The following is a 15,052-nucleotide window of genomic DNA, read 5'->3' as shown; positions in this document are numbered from 1 at the left end:
TTAATTTTTTCTTTTTTTCTTTCTTTTTTTTCTCACTTTTATTCTGAGCCTATGGGTTGACAGCATCTTGGTGCTCCAGCCAGGTGTCAGGGCTGTGCCTCTGAGGTGGGAGAGCCAAGTTCAGGACATTGGTCCACCAGAGACCTCCCAGCTCCATGTAATTTCAAATGGCAAAAATACCGCAGAGATCTCCATCTCAATGCAAAGATCCAACTCCACTCAACGACCAGCAAGCTACAGTGCTGGACACCCTATGCCAAACAACTAGCAAGACAGGAACACAACCCCACCCATTAACAGAGAGACTGCCTAAAATCATAATAAGGTCACAGACACCCCAAAACACACCACCAGACGTGGACCTGCCCACCAAAAAGACAAGACCCAGCCTCATCGACCAGAACACAGGCAATAGTCCCCTGCACAAGGAAGCATACACAACCCACTGAAACAACCTTAGCCACTGAGGGCAGACACCAAAAACAGTGGGAACTATGAACCTGCAGTCTTCAAAAAGGAGACCCCAAATATAGTAAGTTAAGCAAAGTGAGAAGACAGAAAAACACACAGCAGATGAAGGAGCAAGGTAAAAACCCACCAGACCTAACAAATGAAGAGGAAATAGGCAGTCTACCTGAAAAAGAATTCAGAGTAATGATAGTAAAGATGATCCAAAATCTTGGAAATAGAATGGAGAAAATACAAGAAACGTTTAACAAAGACCTAGAAGAATTAAAGACCAAAAAACAATGAAGAACAACGCAATAAGTGAAATTAAAAATTCTCTAGAAGGAATCAATAGCAGAATAACTGAGGCAGAAGAACGGATAAGTGACCTGAAAGATAAAATACGGGAAATAACTACTGCATCGCAGAAGAAAGAGAAAAGAATGAAAAGAATTGAGGACAGTCTCAGAGACCTCTGGGACAACATTAAATGCACAAACATTCAAATTATAGGTGTCCCAGAAGAAGAAGAGAAAAAGAAAGGGACTGAGAAAATATTTGAAGAGATTAAAGTTGAAAACTTCCATAATATGGGAAAGGAAATCGTTAATCAAGTCCAGGAAGCACAGAGAGTCCCATAAAGGACAGATCCAAGGAGAAACACGCCAAGACACATATTAATCAAACTACCAAAAGTTAAATACAAAGAAAAAATATTAAAAGCAGCAAGGGAAAAACAACAAATAACATACAAGGGAATCCCCATAAGGTTAACAGCTGATCTTTCAGCAGAAACTCTGCAAGCCAGAAGGGAGTGTCAGGACATATTTAAAGTGATGAAAGGGAAAAACTTACAACCAAGATTACTCTACCCAGCAAGGATCTCATTCAGAATTGATGGAGAAATTAAAACCTTTACAAACAAGCAAAGCTAAGAGAATTCAGCACCACGAACCCAGCTTTACAACAAATGGTAAAGGAACTTCTCTAGGCAGGAAACACAAGAGAAGGAAATGACCTACAATAACAAACCCAAAACAATTAAAAAATGGTAATAGGAACATACATATCGATAATTACCTTAAGCATAAATGGATTAAATGATCCAACCAAAATATATAGACTGGCTGAATTGATACAAACAGAGGACACATATATACGCTGTCTACAAGAGACCCACTTCAGACGTAGGGACTCATACCGACTGAAAGTGAGGGGATGGAAGAAGATATTCCATACAAAAGGAAATCAAAAGAAAGCTGGAGTAGCAATTCTTATATCAGACAAAATAGACTTTAAAACAAAGACTATTACAAGAGACAGAAAAGGACACTACATAATGATCAAGGGATCAATCCAAGAAGAAGATATAACACTGGAAAATATTTATGCACCCAACATAGGAACACCTCAATATATAAGGAAAATACTAACAGCCATAAAAGGGGAAATCGAGAGTAACACAATCATAGTAGGGGACTTTAACACCCCACTTTCACCAATGGAAAGATCATCCAAAATGAAAATAAATAAGGAAACACAAGCTTTAAATGACACATTAAACAAGATGGACTTAATTGAATTTATAGGACATTCCAACCAAAACCAGCAGAATACACTTTCTTCTCAAGTGCTCATGGAACATTCTCCAGGATAGATCATATCTTGGGTCACAAATCAAGCTTTGGTAAATTTATGAAAATTGAAATCATATCAAGTATCTCTTCTGACCACAATGCTATGAGACTAGATATCAATTACAGGAAAAAATCTGTAAAAACTACAAACATATGGAGGTTAAACAATACACTACTTAATAACCAAGAGATCACTGAAGAAATCAAAGAGGAAATCAAAAAATTCCTAGAGACAAATGACAATGAAAATACGATGATCCAAAACCTACGGGATGCAGCAAAAGCAGTTCTAAGAGGGAAGTTTATAGCAATACAATCCTACCTCAAGAAACAAGAGACATCTCAAGTAAACAACCTAAACTTACACCTAAAGCAGTTAGACAAAGAAGAACAAGAAAACCCCAAAGTTAGCAGAAGGAAAGAAATCATAAAGATCAGATCAGAAATAAATGAAAAAGAAATGAAGGAAACAATAGCAAAGATCAATAAAACTAAAAGCTGGTTCTTTGAGAAGATAAGCAAAATTGATAAACCATTATCCAGACTCATCAAGAAAAAAAGCTAGAAGACTCAAATCTATAGAATTAGAAATGAAAAAGGAGAAGTATCAACCGACACTGCAGAAATACAAAGCATCATGAGAGATTACTACAAGCAACTACATGCCAGTAAAGTGGACAACCTGGAAGAAATGGACACATTCTTACAAAAGCACAACCTTCTGAGACTAAACCAGGAAGAAATAGAAAATATAAACAGACCAAACAGAAGCACTGAAGTTGAAACTGTGACTAAAAATCTTCCAACAAACAAAAGCCCAGGACCAGATGGCTTCACAGGTGAACTCTATCCAACATTTACAGAAGAGCTAACACCTATCCTTCTCAAACTCTTCCAAAATATAGCAGAGGGAGGAACACCCCCAAACTCATTCTACGAAGCCACCATCACCCTGATACCAAAACCAGACAAATATGTCACAAAGAAAGAGACCTATAGGCTAATATCACTGATGAAGACAGATGCAAAAATCCTCAACAAAATACTAGCAAACAGAATTCAATAGCACATTAAAAGGATCATACACCATGATCAAGTGAGATTTACCCCAGGAATGCAAGGATTCTTCAATATACGCAAATCAATCAATGTGATACGCCATATTAACAAACTGAAGAATAAAAACCATATGATCATCTCATAGATGCAGAAAAAGCTTTAGACAAATTTCAACACCCATTTATGATAAAAACCCTCCAGAAAGTAGGCATAGAGGGAACTTACCTCAGCATAATAAAGGCCATATATGACAAACCCACAGCCAACATCATCCTCAATGGTGAAAAACTGAAAGCATTTCCACTAAGATCAGGAACAAGACAAGGTTGCCCACTCTCACCACTATTATTCAACATAGTGTTGGAAGTTTTAGCCACAGCAAACAGAGAAGAAAAAGAAATAAAAGGAATCCAAATTGGAAAAGAGAAGCAAAGCTGTCACTGTTTGCAGATGGCATGATACTATACATAGAGAATCCTAAAGATGCTACCAGAAAACTACTAGAGCTAATCAATGAATCTGGTAAAGTAGCAGGATACAAAATTAATGCACAGAAATCTCTTGCAATCCTATACACTAATGTTGAAATATCTGAAAGAGAAATTAAGGACACCCTCCCATTTACCATTGCAACAAAAAGAACAAAATACCTAGGAATAAACCTACCTAAGGAGACGAAAGACCTGTATGCAGAAAACTATAAGACACTGATGAAAGAAATTAAACATGATACAAATAGATGGAGAGATATACCATGTTGTTTGATTGGAAGAATCAACATTGTGAAAATGACTATACTACCCAAAGCAATCTACAGATTCAATACAATCTCTATCAAACTACCACTGGCATTTTTCACAGAATTAGAACCAAAAATTTCACAATCTGTATGGAAATACAACAGACCCCTAATAGCCAAAGCAATCTTGAGAAAGAAAAATGGAGCTGGAGGAAACAGGCTCCCTGACTTCAGACTATACTACAAAGCTACTTTAATGAAGACAGTATGGTACTGGCACAAAAACAGAAATATAGATCAATGGAACAGGATAGAAAGCCCAGAGATAACCCCATGCATATATGGTCACCTTATCTTTGATAAAGGAGGCAAGAATATACAATGGAGAAAAGACTGCCTCTTCAATAAGTGGTGCTGGGAAAACTGGACAGCTACACGTAAAAGAATGAAATTAGAACACTCCCTAACACCATACACAAAAATAAACTCAAAATGGATTGAAGACCTAAATGTAAGGCCAGACACTATCAAACTCTTAGAGGAAAACCTAGGCAGAACACTCTATGACATAAATCACAGCAAGGTCCTTTCTGACCCACCTCCTAGAGAAATGGAAATAAAAACAAAAATAAACAAATGGGACCTAATGAAACTTAAAAGCTTTTGAACAGCAAAGGAAACCATAAACAAGAAGAAAGGCAACCCTCATAATGGGAGAAAATATTTGCAAATGAAGCAACTGACAAAGAATTAATCTCCAAAATTTACAAGCGGCTCATGCAGCTCAATATCAAAAAGCAACAACCCAATCCAACAATGGGCAGAAGACCTAAATAGACATTTCTCCAAAGAAGATATACAGATTGCCAAAAACACCTGAAAGAATGCACAACATCATTAATCATTAGAGAAATGCAAATCAAAACTACAATGAGATATCATCTCACACCAGTCAGAATGGCCATCATCAAAAAATCTACAAACAATAAATGCTGGAGAGACTGTGGAGAAAAGGGAACCCTCTTGCACTGTTGGTGGGAATGTAAATTGATAGAGGCACTATGGAGAACATTTTGGAGGTTCCTTAAAAAACTACCATATGGCCCAGCAATCCCACTACTGGGCATATACCCTGAGAAAACCATAATTCAAAAAGAGTCATGTACGACAATGTTCATTGCAGCTCTATTTACAATAACCAGGACATGGAAGCAACCTAAGTGTCCATCGACAGATGAATGGATAAAGAAGATTTGGCACATATATACAATGGAATATTACTCAGCCATAAAAAGAAATGAAATTGAGTTATTTGTAGTGAGGTGGATGGGCCTAGAGTCTGTCATACAGAGTGAAGTAAGTCAGAAAGAGAAAAACAAATACTGTATACTAACACATATATATGGAATCTAAAAACAAATGGTCCTGAGGAACCTAGGGGCAGGATGGGAAGAAAGACGCAGAACTACTCGAGAATGGACTTGAGGACATTTGGAGGGGAAAGGATAAGCTGGGACAAAGTGAGGGGGTGGCACTGACATATATACACTACCAAATGTAAAATAGATAGCTAGTGGGAAGCAGCTGCATAGCACAGGTAGATCAGCTCGGTGCTTTGTGACCCCCTAGAGGGGTCGGAAAAGGAGGGTGGGAGGGAGGGAGATGCAAGAGGGGAGAGATATGGGGATATGTGTATATGTATAGCTGATTCACTTTGTTATAAAGCAGAAACTAACACACCATTGTATAGCAAGTATACCCCAATAAAGATGTTAAAAAAAAAAAAAGAAAAGGCATTAAAACAAAAAGAAAATGTTAAGTGATTCCTCAGAATATTAGATCTCAGCATTAATGGATATAAGGATTTGTTTTCCTAATTGTGACACTGATTGTAATTGTCTGAAAAATGACCCCAGTTACTATCACAGGAACATTAAACTTAATAGACTTTTTCTCAACATTACCTTCATTGGCTAAAATCATAGAATCTTAGAATTGGAAGACACCTTAAAGTTACCTAATTCAATGTGTGAATGTTTTTATTAGATGGTTTAAGTGATTCTGTCAGCTTATGCCGAGCTGACACAAAGGAAAGTGACAACTGGAAAGAGACGTCACACAAATAGCTCAACTTTGGAGAACAGCTATCATGCCCTAAATAAAATATGTCCTTTTAAGCTTTGTCCCCTTCTGAGAGCAGAGAGAGAAAATTCAGTAAAAAATTCACATCTCCTTGTATTACAGTCAGAAGGATACTTGTGTCCCTTGATAGTTTAACCCAACCTGAAGCTTATTTGTATTGTATTTGATTTTCTTCTTCCTCTTGGAAATAACAGATCCCAAAGCAAAAGCAGAAAAAAAAAAATCAAAAAACATAGTAGTAACTGCATAGAGGAACATAGGCTATCACAACACCCCAAGCACTCCCATTTTTGCTTGTTCCTCACAGGATTATACACAACTCTTGGCTGTCAAAAGTGCCCAACAGAAGCTCGAGGGCTTTAGGGAAGCAATCTCACTTAAAGACACCAGGGAAGATTCCACATATAATAACTCACACGTTCATGTTTGTATTTCACAACTAATTTGATGATGGTGATGAATTGTCTCTGCCAGACAACGTTCTAAGTACTCTTCAGTATTAACCCATTAGTCTCCTAACACTCATATGAGAGCAGTGTTATTGTTTATTCCCATTTTACAGATGAGGAAACTAAAGCAAAGGAGATCAGGAACTTGATAAGGTCAGGCGATTCAGATGCTGTCTTACATAACTTTTTTTCTCATATGAGCAGACAGAATCCCTCTTCTTTGAACTTATATCACAGCAATAATGTTGTTCATTTGATTCATTGGCTACTTATTTCTCTCTTTTAGTTGTTTAAACATCCATTTCTTAAATAGTGGGGTTGTTCTATGGACCAGAGATTGTGCCTAGAGTCTCTTCTGTCTCTAAGCAGATAGATATTGCCCCAAAGTTAATTTTCTTCTTAAAATAAACTTTATTTTAAAGAAATTCTGTTCCATTGATCTATGTGTCTTTCTGTCTGCCAGTAGCATACTATTTTGATTACTGTAACTTTGAAATCAGGGAGCATCACACTTCCAGTTTTGCTCTTCTTTCTCAAGATTTCTTTGGCTATTTTGGGTCTTTTGTGTTTCCATACAAATTTTAGAATTATTTATTTTAGTTCTGTGAAAAATACCATTAGTATTTTGATAGGGATTACATTGAATCTGTACATTGCATTGGGTAGTATGTTCATTTTAACAATATTAATTCTTCAGTCCATAAGCACTGTATGTCTTTCCATTTGTTTGTGTCATCTTCAATTTCTTTCATCAATGTCTTATAGTTTTCAGAGTATGAGTCTTTTACTTCCTTACTTCAATTTGTTCCTAGGTACATTTTTTCTTTTTGATGCACTTGTAAAAGGGATTGCTTTCTTAATTTATATCTCTAATAGATCGTTATTAGTTTATAGAAATACAACAGATTTCTGTATTCTGTAACTTCACTGAATTCATGGATGAGTTCTAATACTATTTTGGTGGAGTCTACAGATTTTCTAAATATAGTATCAAGTCATCTGCAATCAGAGCCAATTTTACTTCATCCTTTCTCATTTGGATTCCTTTTATTTGTTTTTCGTCTGATTGCTGTGGCTAGGACTTCCAATACTATGTTGAATAAAAGTGGTGAGAGTAGATATTTTTGTTTTGTTCCTACTCTTAGAGGAAATGCTTTCAGCTTTTCACCATTGAGTATGATGTTAGCTGTGAGTTTGTCATATATAGCTTTTATTATGTTAAGATAGGTTTCCTCTATACCCACTTTATGAGAGTTTTTTTAATAAATGAATGTTGAATTTTGTCAAATGTTTTTTCTGCATCTATTGAAATAATCATATGATTTTTATTCTTTTCAACTCTTTATATTCATTAATGTGGTGTATCACATTGATTGATTTTCACGTACTGAACAACACTTGTAGCCCTGGAATAAATCCCACTTGATCATGGTGTATAATACTTTTAATTTATTGTTGAATTCAGTTTGCTAGCATTTTATTGAGGATTTTTGCATCTAAATTCCTCAGTGATATTAGCTTAAATTTTTCTTTTTTTTATGGTACAATTTGTCTGGTTTGGTGTCAGGATGGTGCTGGCTTTGTGGAATGAGTTTGAAAAGTTTTGGAATAGTTTGAGAAGGATAGGTGTTAACTCCTCTTGAAATGTTTGGTAGAATTCACCTGTGAAGCCTTCTGGTACTGGGTTTTGTTTGCTAGGAATTTTATTTTTTATTACTTATTCAAGTTGATTACTGGTAATCGGTCTGTTCATAGTTTCTATTTCTTCCTGATTCAGTCTTGGGAAATTGTACATCTCTAGTAATTTATCCATTTCTTCTAGTTTGTCTGTTTTATTGGTGTATAATTGATCATAATTTCTTATGATTAATTTGTATTTCTGTGGTATCACTTGTAACTTCTCCTCTTTCATTTCTGGTTTGATTTATTTGAGCTTCTCTCTCTCTCTCTCTCTTTTGATGAATGTGGCTAAAGGTTTATCAACTTTGTTTATTTTTTCAGAGAACCAGCTCTTAGTTTTATGGATCATTTCTATTGTTATTTTAGTCTCTATTTTATTTATTTCCACTCTGATTTTTATCATTTCTTTCCTCTACCAACTTTAGGTTTTGTTTGTTTTTCTTTTTCTAGTTTCATTAGCTGTATTTTTTGTTTCCTAATGTAGACTTGTATCAATATAAAGTTCCCTCCTAGAGCTGCTTTTGCTGTGTCCCATAGCTTTTGGATCATTGTGTCTCTGTTTTCATTGTCCCCAGGTATTTTTGGATTTCCTCTTTGATTCTTCAATGACCCATTTGTTGTTTAGTATCATGTTGTTTGGCCTCTATGTGTTTGTGTTTTTTGCTTTATTTCCTTGTAGTTGATTTCTAGTCTCAAAGAGTTGTGATAGGAAAAGATGCTTACTATGATTTCAATCTTCTTAAATTTACTGAGATTTGTTTTGTGGCTTAGCACATGATCTATCCTGGAGAATGTTCCATGTGCACCTGAAAAGAATGTGTTCTGCAGCTTTTGGATACAATGTTCTCTCTCTCTATATATATATCCGTTTGGTCTAATGAGTCATTTAAGTCCAGTGTTTTCTATTTTTTTTAAAAATATAAATTTATTTATTTTTGGATGTGTTGGGTCTTCGTTGCTTCATGTGGGCTTTCTCTAGTTGTGGCAAGCAGGGGCTACTCTTCATTGCAGTGCATGGGCTTCTCATTGTGGTGGTTTCTCTTGTTGTGGAGCACAGGCTCTAGGTGCATGGGCTTCCATAGTTGTGGCATGCAGGCTCAGTAGTTGTGGCTCGTGGGCTCTAGAGCACAGGCTCAGTAGTTGTGGTGCACAGGCTTAGTTGTTCTGCAGTGGGATCTTCCAGGACCAGGGCTCAAACGTGTGTCCCCTACATTGGCAGGTGGATTCTTAACCATTGTGCCATCAGGGAAGTCCTAAATCCAGTGTTTTCTTATTGATTTTCTGTCTGGGTGATCTGTTCATTGATGTAAGTGGGGTGTTAAAGTTCCCTACTACTATGTATTACTGTCAATTTCCCCATTTATGTATGTTAATATTTGTTTTATGTATTTAGGTGCCCCTTTGTTGGGTTATAGCATCTTGTTGGAGTGATCATTATATAATGTCCTTCTTTGTCTCATAACCATTTTGTTCTAAATCTATTTTGTCTGATATAAGTATTGTTACCCCAGCTTCTTTTCATTGCCATTTGCATGAAGTACCTTTTTCCATTCCCTCACTATCAATCTGTTTCTTGAGATCTCAAGTGAGTCTCTTGCAAGATCATACATAGGAGCATATAATCCTTTCAACTGGCATACTTATCCCATTTATATTTAAAGTAATTAATTATTGATAGGTATGTATTTATTGCCAGTTTGTTAACCATTTTCAGTTTGTTTTTGTAGTTCTTATTTATTCCTTTCTTTTTCTTTTGCTCTCTTACCCTGTGATTTGATAACCTCCAGTTCTTTTCTTTCACATTCCCATGATAGTGCTAGGAGATGTATACTCTGACCTTCAATTAACTTGCCAGCCTTCCCACAGAACCTTTCCCTTTATTACTTAACTCTTACTTGCTCTAGTTCAATTATCTAAAGCTTGCCTTCTTTTGAAAATTTTCTATCCTCAAACATCTTTATAGGGTATATGATTTTTCAGAAGAAATTTTTAAATCCATACTGTGGACCACATTGTTCTTGGGTACAAATGACATCAAGCACACGAAGTATTGTCAATATATTAGAGACAGGAAGTAGAGCAAGTATCAGTGTCTATCGTTATTATCTCCGATATAAGTGAAAAGAAGTTTACATCTACCCATTAATTTGTTACTACATTCCCAGAAAATGACTGGATGGGTTTTCTCCATTTTGGTCTGACCTGAAATACAGAATACAAGGTGTCTTGACATCACTCATGGAGTGGAAGAATAACAAAGAAGTAGGTTTTCCTTTTTTCACTGAAATAAGGTTGAGTGGAGACCCATATGGTTATCAAACAGGAGAAACATGCCATGCTGTTAACATGAAACATGCAGTGGAAAAAAACAAGCTTCAAATCACAAGTGATGAGAAGAGATGCTTTGAATTCCAAACCATGAATTTTCAATCAAACTACTTCTCACATGGGAAACTCTAATTCATTGCTCTAGAGTGAGTTGAGTAGAAATGTATTTTACTTATTTATTTATGCTTCCTTGACCATCTGTCTGTCAAAGGCTATAGCTCTCTCAAACAATAAGGGATAGGCCAGAATTTCTACCATTTATCTAATCACAATATTTCAGGAACAGTGTGTAGGTCCTGAACTTACATATTGTTTCTCATCTGAATATTCCTATAGCCCTGTGCATTAGGTGGTGTCATTCTCTTTTTATAGATTATAAAAACAAGACTTAAAAAATAATCAGTGTGGTCTAAGTCACTGCATATGGTTAGTAAGCAGATTTGGTATCTGGCTCCAAATCCCACGTCTATAACCACGTTGACTCTAGTTAAATAGAGCTGAATAGAGTTCTGTTTAGAAGAGGGTTGAAGCATAATGCTGTTTATATGTAGCGAAAATAATCCACTCTGACTCTGGAGGAGTTAGTCTTGTAGAAACAGGACTTTGATTCTGGCACTGTGAGTTAGCAAGATGGCCTAGATTTGCATTTATACACACAAGAGCCTCTGCCTCTGCCTCAATCTATTGATATTCTTGTGCCCATGAATGTAAGATGTCCATGGGTGGAGAAAAATTGGGTTGTGGTCTATTCTTAGGATAAATCTCATTTTTCCACTTTTGCCCCTCACTTGCTGTATAACCAACTTAATCTAATATCCCTCACCCATCCTATGAACTTAAATTTTACTAAAATTTTAAGTAATATTTGTGGACATCTGAAGAATTTCTAAAGGATTTTGACATCATCTGACGTAATGCTTAATACAATCACCTAAAGCTATAGTTCTTTATATCAGACAACATACACACAAATGTCCTAGAAGTGTTATAGCTTCTTTTCTCTAATATTTTCTCAGATATAATATTTTATTTCTATTTTTCAGAAAATTCAACTCGAAGTTCTTCTCCAGGGAAATAATTAAGTCAAAACCCCAAGTCATTTTGTATAACACCCCAGAAACTAATGGATTACTGAGAAGATAATTGTTTCATAAGATAACTTTAAAAATAAAAACTGCCACAATATCCAATTTGAGTAAAGTACAGTAACTATTATGGAAATAACTAATTTAAATATAGAATAAACAATGGTGACTTATTTCCAAGATTACATTGGAATAGCTCAGAAATCATAACATTGCGTTTATATTGTTTTAGAGGTTATCTGAAGTGAGAGCAAGTGATAAAAAAATACACCTTAAGACTTTAAAGTCTAGGTTTGAAGTGGGGTGAGCATCCTTTTTATTACACCTTGTGTTTTGAGGGGTCCCCAAGACCACTCCCAGGTCTGATGATTCATTAGGAGGACTCACAGGACTCAGCATATAGTTGTGCTCACGGTTGTGATGACTATGAAAGGACGCAAAGCAAAATCAGCAAAGGATAAGGCACATGGGACAAAGTCTGGAGGAAACAAGGCACAAGCTTCCAAAAGTCCTCTCCTAGAAGACCCACATAAGATTCACTTAATTCCTCCAGCAGCATGTGTAAAATGTTGTCTACCAGTGAAGCTCATTAGAGAGTACCCAAGGCTTTCACTGGGGGCTAGTCACCTAGGCACACTTTGTCTAGCACATGCCAAAATTTCAGATGCCCAAAAACAAAGCAGGTGTCCAGCATAATCCACATTATTTATATAAACATTTCAGGCACAGTTCTGGGAATAGTGGGAAATCCTCCCCAAATCCAAAGTCTCAGGTGTGCCAAGGGCCAACCTTGCAAGTTGGTCTAACTTGCCATCCTGTTTAAAGATAGTAGCAGTCTCGGACCTGCTGTGTTTACTGTTTCTGCACACCTTGCTGGCTTGAAAGTAACGCTACTTCCGGCCCCTGTGACTCACTCACTGGCCCAAACAGAATCCAGACAGAGAAACTGAAATTTGTTGGGAAAGAAGAGAGAAGATAAACAGGCTTCTCAAAGGAACATCTGGAGGTGATAATTACTGTGCTACTTCCCCAGGGAGAGGCTTGAGCCCCCAGTAAGCTACTGCCACTTCACAAGGCATTTACACCTAGAGCTATACCTAATGATGACAGCTGAAAAGTGAGGGACACTGACCTTTCTCAAGTGCATTTGTGCTTGGAAGTAATAATTAATTGTAAAAGATTCAGATCACTGTGCTAATGTCATTCGGCATGAAATCACCCTTCTCTTTATTAGGACCTGAATGATAGTTATTTTTTCAGTCCTCAGGAAAGACACTAGGTAACTCTTGGTTTGCTGCCTGGCTTCACTGTTCCAGGGCAGCTCAAGCTCTTAGATCAGCAAGGATAAATTCCAATTGGCCAACCACAGACTCTTGGCTCAGAGATAATATGAGTTAATTTAGTTCTTCATGATGATATGATAATACTCCTTCTCAGGGGTATGAAATGGAAATCAGTTCCCGTGTAAAATACCAAGAGGGAGGAAACCATGGAACCGGAAAATAAGTTTGGCTCTTTGAAGTTAAATTTTGCTCTTTTTCTATAAACCCTAAAACTGTATTTGCATGAAGCTTGGATTAGGAATCAGCGGGAAAAGGTAAAGGCAAAAGAATGCCTGCAATTACCACTGTGACAGTTCTGCACTTTTCCCTGGAGGCCAGTGCAGAAGAAGAAGAAAATGGATGACAATTTGCTAATTATCCTGAAGTGTTTCAGAAGGGTCTGATTTTATGCTAAGGAACACAATTAAATTCTTGGAAATACTCTCTCCAACAAGAACTTCTCCCTGGGGAGCTTAAGAAGGCAAGAGAAAGGATTTAAGAGTGAATTTCTGCAAATTGTTCTTATAATCTCCATTCCTACCTTATAGGCTTTGAAAAAAGCAGAAGATAATTTGGGGAAAAATGAAAACATACATCTGTAGACAGTTTCTCAAATACTTTATAGAGACTTTAACCTTGCCTTTTAAATAAGATTCTGATTTACATTCAACGTCCCTTGCTTTCTTTGTCTTTCATCTCAAGCAATAAAAAAATAAACACAATATTTTACAAAGCTCTAACACAATATCCAAAATTTGCGTGCTCATCTATTCATCTAAAGTCTAAAATATTAAAGGAGTGTTTGTTCATTAAACAATGTTAGAGGAATTTTATGTTTACATTATTTTGTGATTTTAAAGATGGAATTCGTGCAAAGGATCGTTATCCACGTGACTACGCAGGTGCTTCTCATTTCACAGCTGCTGCAATTTTTCTTCTGATCGTGACACCATTGTGGGTGCTTCCCTTAGACTTACTTTCATGTTCTCAATATGTTTCTCCTTCAAAAGAAATATTTCATAGCTGGTGACTGCACTAGGTACCCTTGATGTGTAACATCTTTCCACTGAAAAATCTAAGAAAAACATTTTCACCAGGCTTAATTTTTACAAAGACATAATAAAAAAGTGTTTTCAATTTGATTCAAGATTTATATAATTATTCATTTTATAGCTGTTCCTGTCAATGCCAAAAGTAAAGCTGGAAGTGAGGAGGAATATGGATTCGGGTTACTTCAGATTAATTTGTGGCATTGAAACGTGTGTACAAAACTAAGCGATTTAGACAGCCCTAGTTTTAGAACAGCTAAACAAAGAATATTGAAAAACCAAGAGAGACAGCTGGGTGACAGTGCAAACTAAAGCATTATGTACAGACTTTGACCAGACATGAACTAAGTCTGGATCAGACTATATCTATAGACGCTAAATCTTCAGGTTGAAAATGTTCGTGAGGTGCCAACTCTCTAGACATTCTTTTACCAGCTATACCTCCTACTGGGGATCTAAAGATTCGATTTCTTTTCATACTTTGTCCAAATTTAGGCTCAATCCAAGATTCTCGAACCTACTTTCTTACTCTGTATTGGCAGATTATTACATTTTTCTCCTCTTAGAAATGAAAGTCAAAGACACTGACAAGTTTAGGCTCAGTGTAAGACAGAAAAAGTTCTTATGTCAGCAACGGTTCTTGAGAGAATTGAATCACATTCCTTAATTTAAAATGAAAAGTGGTTCATTTTGTACTGATCAATGCAACCTAGCAAGAAAATTGTTATTAGTTTTAATTATGTCATTTTTCTTATGAAAGATCAAGAAGGTAATCCAATAGTAATTCAATCACTTCTTCCCCTGACCCCTGAGCAATTAGCCTTTTTCTGACTCGGTTTTAGAAAGAAGTAAGCCAGTAAGGGTCAACCTCTAATCCTACAGTATTTCCATGGGAGAAACCCATTAAGTGAAGGCCTATTTCAAATAGATGGGAACGGGGGAGGGACCTAGGGGAAGGGGTGCCCTCAGAACTACTACATAATTTGTGAGGCTCAGTGCAAAATGAAAACACAGAGCATCTTGTTCAAAAGTGTTAAGCATTTTAAAACAGTGACGGCAGACCCCTAAACCAAGTGCAGGGCTCTCCTGAGGGTGGGTCCTTTTGTGTCTGTGCA

The sequence above is a fragment of the Balaenoptera borealis genome, assembly GCF_965194805.1.
Source record: "Balaenoptera borealis genome assembly, chromosome: 4".
NCBI classification, from domain to species: Eukaryota; Metazoa; Chordata; class Mammalia; order Artiodactyla; family Balaenopteridae; genus Balaenoptera; species Balaenoptera borealis.
This window is presented reverse-complemented; position numbering follows the sequence as displayed.